Source organism: Microcebus murinus, chromosome 13 (genome assembly GCF_040939455.1).
Source record: "Microcebus murinus isolate Inina chromosome 13, M.murinus_Inina_mat1.0, whole genome shotgun sequence".
Classification (NCBI taxonomy): Eukaryota; Metazoa; Chordata; class Mammalia; order Primates; family Cheirogaleidae; genus Microcebus; species Microcebus murinus.
The window spans coordinates 82,449,780-82,462,353 of record NC_134116.1 but is presented as its reverse complement, the minus strand read 5'-3'; positions in this window follow the sequence as shown (position 1 = coordinate 82,462,353).

Genomic DNA, 12,574 nt, shown 5'->3' with positions numbered 1-12,574 from the left:
AGTGAGTAAAATAGGGTAATTAGCCATTTTTTATTGTAATTATAAATACAACAATTTGTATTATTATAAGGTCAGTAAGATAATTCAGGAATATTATACATATGTATTCTACTAAAATTGGGTCTACCCAAACCAGGATTCCTTGGACACCATCTGGAGCTAACCACAAATCTGCTTATCTTTAGAAAATAGCACAGTGCTGTGTAACTATTCACCCCCAAAATTGACAAGCAACTGCCCCAACAGTGTTAATCTAAACAGCACAATATTCACAAAATGTAGATAGTTTGTGCAACACACAGTGGCACCATTTCAGTAAAACAAAGCTGCTAGGATTGGCCAGGGAGTGCATAGCCTTCCAGAGATCTCCCCATTATTTTTCTAGAGACAGACTTCAATTCTAGCTTAAATTTGTCTTCATGTATTTATAGTCACGTAGGTCACTATATTTCTTCAAACCCTTCAGTCGTATTTCAGAAGGTTTTTTTAGGGGCTAGGGACTTGGTCGTTTCAAGTATCACTACGGATTTTCAGATTTTTTTTTTTTTAATTACTTAAATGGAATGTTAAGAGAGAAGGCAGTAGCATTTCATTTGTCACCTCTAAGGCTGAGCCGTTCTATACACAGTAACAAGCCACAGGGCTTATTTAATTTCCAGATAATCAGTGAGGCGTGGTGGCTCACACCTATAATCCCAGCACTTTGAGAGGCCAAGGGGGAGGATCACTTAAGTCCAGGAGTTTGAGACCAGCCTGGGCAACATGGTAAGAACCTGCCTCTAAAAAAAAAAAGTGTAATTAATTTTAAGTTCATTAAAATTTAATGCAAAGATGTAGTTTCTCAGTCGCCATAACCACATGTAGCCAATGGATATACCATATTAGCACAGACAGAATGTTTCCATTATCACAGAGAGTTCAGTTGGACAGCTTTGGTCTTAAGTCTGAGCATCTGTGAGGTTACCAGGTTCAGAACGTAGTAAAATAGCAAGAGCTGCCTGCTTCTGTAAGAGAAAGCTCATCCCTCTTGCAAAAGGAAGAAAGGTACCACAGCAGTCCCACTCTTGGGTATATACCTAAGAGAAAGGAAAATACACATGCACATGAAAACTCATACACAAATGTTCATGGCAGCAGCACTCATAATATCCACAAGGGTGGAAACAACCCGATGTCCATCAGCTGAGAAAGGGAGAAACAAACTGTGGTCTCTCCATACGATGGAATGTCAGTCATTCCAAAGGGCTGAAGCACTGACTCGTGCTACAAGGAGATGAACCTTTAGAACATTGCACCCAGTGAAAGAAGCCAGACGAAGAAGGCCACATGGTGTGCGATTCCATTTCTATGAAATATCCAGAATAGGCAAAATCCATAGGGGAAAAAGCAGATGCGTCGTTGCCGGGGGCTGATGGGATGCGGAGCAGTGGGGTGACTGCTTAAGGGGTGCAGGGTTCCTTCGGGGGATGAGAATGTTTTGGAACTAGACGGTCACACGGCATTGTGAGTGTCCTAAGTGCCCCCTGAATTGTTCAGTTCAAAATGGTTCATTGTGTATCCTGAATGTCACCTCGTCTTCTAAAAAATCTGAATCTAATGAATGTGTACCAAATAGAATCAGAGGGAGAAGGAGAAGGCAACTCAAAGGAAGGCTGGTGTCACAGGAGAGCCATGGAGAAGGTGGAACAGCCACCAGGAGGATGGAGGTCCACTCCAGGGCCTCTGCGCAGGACAGTGCCGGCCCCTCGGGTGGAGTGAGGTGAAGCTGGCCACACTGTCCTTGGCACGGCAGCACTCAGAGGCCGGGCACGTTGGGTCACTCTGGGTGGCCGTGGCAGCTCACCTCTGCTAGGCTCTGCCAACAGTCTTTGGGGGCCTTCCCTGGCTCTAGGTGTCACCAACACACACTCACTTTCACTGGGAGTGTCTTGGTCACTCTCCACACATCCGGCTGGCATTTTATGGAGAAAGATGAGAAAAAGATCCTAGGTCCCGGAGGAAGAACGCAGCTTGAGCCAGCCTCCGAAATACAATCACTTTCGCAGGTAGGTGTTTGCAGTTTTGCTGAACTCTCAGCCGACCCTTCCCCTCTCCTGGGCGTGGGTCTGTGCCCGGCCCCTGCCTGGTCATCTGCAAGCTCACCAACACGTTCCAGAATCTCCTGATTTTGGCCGGGCGCGGTGGCCCACGCCTGTAATCCTAGCACTCTGGGAGGCCGAGGCGGGCAGATCACTCAAGGTCAGGAGTTTGAAACCAGCCTGAGCAAGAGCAAGACCCCATTTCTACTAAAAATAGAAAGAAATAAATTGACCAACTAAAAATATATACAGAAAAATTTAGCTGGGCATGATGACGGCACGTGCCTATAGTCCCAGCTACTTGGGAGGCTGAGGCAGGAGGATCACTTGAGCCCAGGAGTTTGAGGTTGCTGTGAGCTAGGCTGACGCCACGGCACTCTAGCTGGGGCAAGAGAGTGAGACTCTGTCTCAGAAAAAAAAAAAAGAATCTCCTGATTTTTAAAAAAAATTGACCATGCTCCTCCCGGCCATGTTCCCTGAGACGCTAATTAAAGTGTTCTTGTTATCAGAGGAGTGACGCTGACCCTTCAGGGAAGCAGGTTTGGATAGTTTCTCTGACTCGTGTCCAGTGTGGGTTGTGCTGAACTTACTGTCCTTGACTGTATGTGGCCCTATCTGAAAGTGGCCCTAGCTCTGGCCGCCAGAGTCGGCCTCCTGCCTGCCTGGGAGAGTCTCTTGCTCCCAGTGCACCACCCACCACGCCTCAGCCCCGGGGGACGCAGGCTGGCCCAGGACATGCTCCGAAGCCACGTCCATCCCGGCCTCCACTCGTGCCCCCGGCCTCCTGGTCAGCTCCGTCCCCCACCACCTGATTGCAGCTGCTTCTGCACGGTGGCTGCGGACACCAGGCCCACGGCCCTGCACAGCCTCCAGATGTTGGAGGTGGCAGTGCCCTTGTGGAGCGCCACCCTTGGGCACCCAGGTGAGCTCCGTGGGCTCTGGCCTCAGCTCATCCTCGTCACTTGCTGGCCAGGCCCTCCCAGGTCTCTCCTACTAAATAACCACCCAGCTGAAGACGTCACAGCTGGAGCGTCTGCCGCCCGAGGTGGGAGCCGGGGTCCCAGACACAGGTGGCTGGTGGACAGGCTAAAACTGGCTCGTGAGCCCTCGCCACCCACTCAAGCCAGCAGGGTCGGCCCGGGGTTACGGTGAGTGCATAGTGGGTCAGCGGTGGAGCCAAGGAACCTTGAGGCCCTGCCTGGAAGTTGCGCACTGTCCCTGATGTGCCACATGCTGGGGTCACAACGGGTGACAAGGCCAGCTTGACTGGGGATGCTGAGAGCCTCCACTCCAGCAGCCACAGGCTGGGAGCCTGCGTGGGCTGGGGGAAGAGGAAGGTTCCGGTGGCTCCACCCTGAGACTTCCTGTCTTCTGATCTCATCCAATCCACGACTTCAGTGCGTCCGGAACCATCAGTGGAAGGACGTCTTCCCAGAGCTCCGTGCACCTGCCCGGCATTCCCACCCGATGGAGGTGGCCTGACTGCAGCGGCACAGGAACCCCACGGAAGGTTTTCCATTGCCCCACCCCACCCCGCCCCCGTTCCTCTCCCAGTCTCCCCCAGCCCAGGAATTGCTTCTGCCATCCTCTGGTTACTCAGGTAAGTAAAATAGGCAAATAAAAGCACTCTTTCCAGGCTGCTGTAACAAAATACTGTAGACGGGCAATTTATAGACAACAGAGTTTGTGGCTCACAGTTCTGGAGGCTGGAAGTGCAAGATCGAGGTGCCAGCAGATTTGATGTCTGGTGACATGGCGCCGCCTTGCTGTGTCCTCACGTGGTGGAAGAGGCCAAAGGCTCCCGTGAGCCTCTCGCAAGGCAGCTCGCCGGGGTCTCTTCTACAAGGGCACTAATTCCATCACGAGGGCTCAACTCCCATGGCCTCATCACCTCCCAAAGGCCCCACCTCTTGATATCTCCCCAGGGGTTGGGATTTTAACATACAAATTTTGGGGGGGACACAAACCTTCCTTGCCCACAGAGAGACCGTCTGCAAGTCCCGTGAGTGTGAGCTTTGAAACGCTGGGATGCATGTACGTCTCTCCATCTCAACCCCTGCTGCCCTCGTCTTGAGCACCACCTGTGGTCAGCTGAAGGGTGGCCCGTCCACAGGTGTGCCCACATCCTAATCCCTGGGACCTGTTACTATTACTGCGACCTTGTTCGGATAAAGGATCTCTGCAAGTGCAATTGAGTTGAAGCTTTAGGGATGAGGACATCATTGTGGACTGTCCAGGTGGGCCCTCTAATGACACGTGTTCTTGTAAGGGTGGCACCAAGGGTGGGGGATAGTGGCTCACACCTGTAATGCCAGCTCTTTAGACAGCTAAGGCAGGAGGACTGATTGAGCCCAAGAGTTTGAGACCAATCTGGGCAACCCCATCTCTACAAAAAATAAAATAATTAGCCAGGTGTTATGGCGCGTGCCTGTAGTCCCAGTTACTCTTGAGGCTGAGGCAGGAGGGTTGTTCGAGTCCAGGAGCTCGAGGCTGCAGTGAGCTATGATGGCACCACTGCACTCCAGCCTGGGCAACAGAGCACGAACCCATCTATAACAAAAAATTCACACACAGGAGGAGACACAAACAGAAAAGGGGAATGATGCAGCCACAAACCAAGGAACGCCTGAATCCGCCAGGAGTGGGAAGAGGCAAGGATCCACTGGAGCCTTTGGAAGGATCGAAGCCCTGCCAACACCTTAGTTTTGAATTCTGGCCTCCAGAACTCTTACAGAAGAAATTCTTACTGTTTGAGACCACCCAGTTCCTGGTGGTTCATCACAGCAACCACAGGAAACTACTTTGCCCTCATTTCTCACCTGGACTACTTCACCAGACTCCCTGCTGATCTCCCAACTGTTTTGTTTTTTGTTTTATTTTGTTAATCTCCCAGATTTTAGTCCTTCTCATACTTCCCACAACCCATACCACCACATAAATGATTTTTTTTTTTTTTTTTTTGAGACACAGTCTCACTCTGCAGCCCGGGCTAATCCTCCTGCCTCAGCCTTTCATGTAGCTGGGACTACAGGCATGTGCCACCAGACCTGGCTATTTTTTCTATATATTTTTAATTGTCCATCTAATTTCTTTCTATTTATTTTAGTAGAGACAGGGTCTCGCTCTTGTTCGGACTGGTCTCGAACTCCTGAGCTCAATCCTCCTGCCTCAGCCTCCCAGAGTGCTAGGATTCCAGGTGTGAGCCACCACACCTGGCCATAAATGATATTCAGAAACACTTAATTCCCCTGTTTGAGAATAAAATCTGCCTAATGTCAATCAACGGAATCCACCATACCAACAGGCTAAAGAAGAAAAGTTATATAATTATCTCAGTTGATACAGAGAAAGCATTTGACAAAATCCAACACCCATTCATGATAAAAAAAAATTGTTTAAGCAAACAAATTCCCTCTCAGCAAACTATGAGTAGAGGAGAACTTTCTCAACTTGATTTAAAAATAAAAAAATCCACCTACATCTAACAACATAATTAATAGCGCAAGACTGTTTTCCCTTGGTTAAAAACAAGGAAAAGATGTCTCTCTAAACACTCATTCAGCATAGTGCTGACAGCTCCAGCCAGTGTAATAAGGAAAAATAAACAAAAGAAAAAGAAATAAAAGGCCTACTGATTAAAATATTAATATTTAAATAGAAAATTAAACTTTCTATTTTCAGATGACATGATTGTCTACATAGAAAATCCCAAGGATTCCTACAAAACAACTCCCAGAACTAACAAGTGAGCTCAGTAAAGTCATAGGATACAAGGTCAATGAAAAAGTACTACATTCCTGTATATGAGCAATGAACTTATTAAAAACAAATTAAAAACACAATACCACTTAAATCACGTTTAATCCAAAGAAAATGAAATACACATCATTAACAAAACATGTACATGACTTAATATACAGAAAAATACAAAATGAAAGAAGTCCAAGAAGATATAATTAAATGTAGAAATATACCAGGTTTATGGATTGGAAGACTCACTGTAGCAAAGATGTCCACTGTCTCCAAATTGATCTATAGGTTTAACACAGTTCTTATCACAATCCCAGCAAGGTGTTTTGTGGGCACAGACAAAATTTCTATGGAAAGGCACAGATCTTACAATAGCTACAAAAACATCTTGAAAAAGAATACAGTGGGAAGAATCACTCTACCCAGCGTTATAGCCACCGAAGTCAATGTGGTATCAACCAAGGGACAGAGACATAGGTCAAAGAGAACCCATAAATAGGGTCTATTTATGCCCCCCCTCAAACAGGCAGGGCTGATTCCTTTTTATAAAGGTACAAACGCAACTCAGTGGAAGACGGGCAGCCCTCTCAACAACTGGTGCCAGAGCAACTGGACATCCACAAAGGAAAAGAAATGAACCTCAGGTTAAACCTCTCACCTTATCCAAAAATTAATTCATAATGGATCATGGACTTAGAAGGACAGCCTAAAACTACAGAACTTGTAGGAAAAAAAGAAGAAAATCTTCAGAATCCAAAACTAGGCAAAGAGTTCTTAGATTTCACACTAAAAGCATAATCGATAAAAGGAAACACTGACAAACTAAACCTCATAAAAATTAAAACTTTTGCTCCACAAAAGCCCAGGTGAGGGGAATGAAAAGGCAGCCAGCAGACTGGGAGAAAATACCATCAAACCGTTTATCTGACAAGGACTAGAATCTAGGACACATAAGCGATCCAGAGCACACTCGGCCCAGCCAGGCCGAGCCCTCTGGTTTCCCTTGTGCCCTGATGGCTCTGGCACCGCTGGGTAGGGAAGTTTCCTGGAACGTGTCCAGTAGCAAGTGGGACTGTGGGTCTTGCCAACAGAAGGGGATGGGATGGGAGGAGCAAAATACTGAATATTCAGGAGGCAGTGAGTAAACAGGAGGCTCCCAGGCTCTAACTACTGATGATTGCTAAGTATATAAGAGGCACTTAATATGCAGGACACTAAATAGTCATGATCACAAAATATACCAGAAACATCAAATATTCAGCATCACTAAACATATAACAGGCACTAACTATTCATGATCACTAAGTGCCCAAGAAGCACCGAATATTAAGGATCACTAAATATGACAGGCTTTGAATAGTCATGATCATTAAGTATACAAAACACACTAAATATGACATATACATGTCATTAAGTACACAAGAGGCACTAAATGTTCAGGATCATTAAATATACTAGAGAAACTGAATATTCAGAATTGATAAATATGTGAGAGAAGGCACTAAATATTCATGATCACAAAACATACAAATATTTGGGATCACTAAATATACAAGAGGCACTAAACATTTATGATCACTAAGTATACCAGAGGCACCAAATATTCACCGAATATTCACTCAGTGTACCAGAGGCACTAAATATTGAGGATTAGCAAGTACACAAGATGCACTAAATTTTCAGGAACACTAAATGTAGGAGAAACACTAAATATTTATGACCACTAAGTATAGAAAATACACTAATATTAAATATTCATGATCAGGAAGTATATAAAAGGCACTAAACATTCAGGATAGCTAAATACATGGGAGGCACTGAACAGTTATGATCACTAAAGTGATACAAGATACAATACATATTAAATATTAATGATCCCTAAGTATACAAGAGGCGATAAATATTCATGATCACCAAATATACTAGAGACAATGAATATGCATGAACACTAAGTATACAAGAGGCACTAAATATTTAGGATAATACTATACATGAGACAATAGGATGACACTAAATATTTAAGAGGCAGTAAATATTCATGATCACTAAGTATACAAGAGGTGGTAAATATTCAGGCTGCCCAAGTATACAAGAGGCACTGACTAATCAATGTACACTAAATAGGCCTGGCACCCCTGACACACTCAATACCCAGAAGGTCTTAATTCCACCGCCCACTGAGGACACCATTTGGCCCACCGGTTCCCGAGTGGCTGCACCTGTGTGCCATTGTCCAGGTGCCCTTGGTGGCACCTGAGCACTGGTCCTCCTAACGACACTACCCATGGAAACATCTGGCGGCAGAGAGTGCCAACCCCTGTGGACACCTGCACCCAGGATCAGGCAGTGGATTGCCTCCCCGCTGACACCTACCCGCAGAGAGTCAGTGCACCCCCCCCTTACTCAGGTGTGGTCTGCGAGCCCTTCCGTGCCATGACCTGTAGCCTCAAGGTGACTTTCCACGCGTCGCAGCACACAGCAGCTGTTGGAGGTTACCCCAAGGCAAGGGCTCCCGGACACGGCCTTTCCATGCGATCACTTTTCCTCCCTTGGTGGCACTGTGTGTGGTTTGGGCTACTGTCCCGCCTCCTCGACTGCAAGCTGTGCTCTTGGAGGGCAGGAGAAACGCTGCCTGGCTTCATTCCCAAGGACACTGCGCGCACGACCAGTGTACCCCAGAGACCATCCATCCAGGGTTGCTGAATGCCGGGCTCTCGGGTCTCATATGGAGGAACCCATGGGCTGGGGTGGGGTGGCGTGGCGCACTTGCGTATGATAGACCCATCGCTCTCACACTTGAAGATTTCACATCTCTGACCCGAGGAGCTTTACCTACACGGTCTCCAAGCCCTTGAATGCAGGCCACCTCAGATTACTTCTTGGGGATTCTCCAGGAGAAGCACAGAACCTTCCAAGGAAAAACTCCAATCTTTTTGTTACTAATTAATTTTAGATACAGGTCTTGCTCTGTGGCCTGGGCTGGAGTGAGGAGGCGCACTCACAGCTTACTGCAGCCTCCAACTCCTGGACGCAAGCCAGCCTCCGCAGGTGCGCTCGCCCACACCAGACCCATTTCTCTATTTTTTTTTTGTTAATGGGGGGAGAGTGTCTTACTATGTTGTCCAGGCTGGTCTGGAACTCCTGGGCTCAAAGTATCCTCCCACTTTGGCCTCCCCAAAGTGCTAGGATTACAGGATTGAATTACCGGACCCAGCCACAATCTTTTTGTTGTTGAGAATGCTTTACTGATTTATTTTTGTTTTTTCCCAGCTTTATTGAAGTAGGAGCCACATAATTTTTATTATTAATATTGTGATATATAATAATGTCTATGTATCTATACCACATTTTCTTTGTCTATTCATCCATCGATGGGCATTTATTTAGGTTGTTTCCGTGTCTTGGCTATTGTGAATAAAGCTGCAATGAACATGGGAGTGCAGACATCTCCTCCAGATCATGATTTTATTTCCTCTGGGCGCACACCCAGAAGTGAGATGGCCGAATCAACAAAAGTAAAAGGCAACCTGCAGGGTGGGAGAAAATATTTGCAAAACATACATCTGATGAAAGGTTAATCTACTAAATATACTCCTACAACTCAGTAGTAAAAACAAAACAAAACAGAAAACCACACGCCAAAATAATCCAACTGAAAACTAGGCAAAGGACCTGAACAGACCTCTCTCCCCAGAAGACATACCACTTGGCCAACAGCTATGCGAGTAAGGTGCTCGGCATCACCGACCATCAGAGATACGCAGAGCCACCGTGGCGTCATCTCCAAACACCTGTGCAGGTGGCGGCTGTCAGGAGGACGAGCGACAAGGAGTGTGGCCCCTTGCTCGCGCCCGGTGGGGGCGGACACCGGGGCAGCCCCCGTGGGAACTGCACGGGGCTAACCGCGAGCCCCAGCCCTTCCGAGCCGCCTTCTCTTTACCTCTGACCACGCCTCCTCCTCCCACCCCCGCTCCGGGCTCCCGCTGCCGGCCAGAGGCGCAGCGCTCCGGGCCCTGCGGCCCGCCTGGCTCCGCTCCGGCTCCGTCCCCGCCCGCGCCCTGCTCCGGCTCCCGCGCCTCCGCCCGGCTGCGGGCTCCTGCGGGCGTTCTTGTCTGGCGTGCTCACCCCCAGGTACCAAGAGCCATCCTGGCACACAGTCGGTGCTAAATAGACATTTGATGGATTAATTGGGAAAAAAAAAAAAAAAACAGAGCGAGGGGTTCCTGTCCTTTGGTCAGAGGAGGCAGAGAGGGACGCAGAGAGGGACGCGTCGGGCTCCCGCAGCAAACAAAGGGCGGGAGGGCGCGGTCCCGCCGGCGCCCGGCCCCCCGGGTCTGTCCCGCAGGCGCACAGGAACAGACCGGTTTGGGCGGGGGCCGCGCCCCAGACGCGAACTCGTCCACGCAGCGTGCGGGCACCCGCGCGGCGGGCTCCGGGACCCAGCGGAGAGGCGCGGAGGACGCGGGAGGCGCGGGGAGCAGCGCGCCGCCGCTTTGCCGAACGCAAAAAGAGATTGAGGTAGGAGGGCCCCTGAGCGCGAGCGCCACCTCCGGCGGGCTCCGCGGGGACGCGCCGGTGCAGAGGGGCGGTCCTCGGCACCCCGGGACGCGCTGGCCGCGGAGCACTCCCCCCCCCCCGCCGGCCTCGCGCCTCCTGGGGCGCCACCGAAGCCGGGCTTTGTCCGGGGCACCCGCGCGATGGGGCGCCCGGGGCGCAGGGGTGCTGCATGCCAGTAACTGGGCCCGGGGCGCAGGGGTGCCGCGTGCCAGCAGCGGGGCCCGGGGCGCAGGGGTGCTGGGCCAAGGGACAGGCCCGGAGCGCGCCTCTGGGGGCCGAGGGAGCCGCGGCTTTGCAGACTCGGTTTCCCTGCACTTGGTAGTTGGGGACTCACTGCATAAAACGCTGAAGCCTTTGAGTCCCTTATTTATGCCTGGGGACGCCTGTCCATTGGTCCGTTCAAACGCCCCAGGCCTAACGGCATTGGATGCAAAATCCACCTCTCGGTCTCCGGATGCTGACCCCTGTCTGGGACCTCGCGCGCGCTCCGGGTACCCGGGACCCCGCGTCCCCCGCGGTTCAGACCCTCGGGCGCGCTCCTGATTTCACACACGTTAGTCACTGATTTCCCGCGGGATCGCGTTTTCCCAAGGGCTGCAGTTTATTCTTCCTGAAAGTGAAGCTTTCTTTCCCCTTTGCCAGATCTTTCCAAAACCCCGGGCGCTAGGCAGAGAGGGGTGACAGGTCGCCTTTGTTCCTGGGCGCGCACCGGTGGAACACCCCTAGCGCCCCCATCCTCGGCGCGCAGCCTGGGCAAAGCCCGGCTGTCCGCCCGACCATTCCTTCCCAACTGCGTTTGTCCGAGGGCCACTGGGCTCTGCTTTTTCTTCCTGCTCCTCCCTTCAGAGATACAGACACGCCCACAGCTAAACTTTATAAGCAGACATATGCATAAAGAAACACCTGTGTCAACGCACTCCTTTTTACCAAATTCTATAAAAATGCGACACAATCTTCCATCCTTTTGTTGTTTTAGGATTGTAATTGTGTGTGTTAACTTTTCTCCTTTTTATAAACGAAGCATTTTCTAATTAAGCATTTTTATTGTTGGTGTTTGATAATCAAATGATCACATCGCAGCCCTTGACAGATCCTTTCAAATAAATGGCTGTTTCATGCTTTTAAGATAGCCTGTGATTGTTGGAAGCATCTTTGCTTTCGGACAGCAAAAGGCTATTTCAAACGCATTATGGGATTTTGTCTTTTGTTTTGTTTTTATTTATTTTATTTTTTACTCAAGATATGAATTCAACTACACCCCCAAGGAGTTTCTGTTGCTCTTAATGAAAATTAATATCACAGACAAAATTGAAGAGGTGGGAATCGGCTATTTTTGTCTCTTATGTTCACTGTTCCCTTTTTAAATGATGATGTGGGTTTCTATCCTGTGGAGATACATTGATCTTCAGAATCAGTGTGATAATGTGTACATCTGTTACAGAAAACAGCATGGAGGTTCCTCACAAAATTAGAGCTATCATGCGATCTAGCAACCCCACTGCTGCGTATATCCGCCCAAAGGAAAATGAGATCAGCATGGGAAGAGATACCTGCACTCTCACTTTCACTGCAGCACTATTCACAATAGCCAAGACATGGGGTTAACCCAAGTTTCCAGTGTCGGGTGAATGGAAAAGAAAACCTGGTACATATGCACAATGAAATACTAGTCAGCCCTAAAATGGAATGAACTTCTGTCATTCAAGACAACAGGGATGAACCCAGAGGATATTCTGCTAAGTGAAATAAGCCAAATACAGAAAAACGAATTCCACCTGGTCTCACTTACGTGGAATCTAAAGAAGTTGACCTCATGGAAGCAGAGAGTAGAGTGGTGGTTACCAGGGGCTGGGGTGGGGGGGAGGCGGAGGGAAGAGATGTTGACCAAGGGTCAAAGTTTCAATTACACGGGAGGAATAAGTTCAAGACATCTATTGTACAACACGGTGACTGTAGTTAACAGCAATGTCTTGTACACTTGAAAATTTCTAGGAAAGTATATTTTAAGTGTTCTTGCCACAAATAAATATACGAGGTAATGCATGTGTTAATTACCTTGATTTAGCCATTCCACAATGTATACGTACCTATTTCAAAACATCACATTGCACGCCATAAATACATATAATTTTTGTCTCCTGGCTGATAAGGGTCTAGAGTCATCTCAGATGATTAATTTGTGTCCTTCC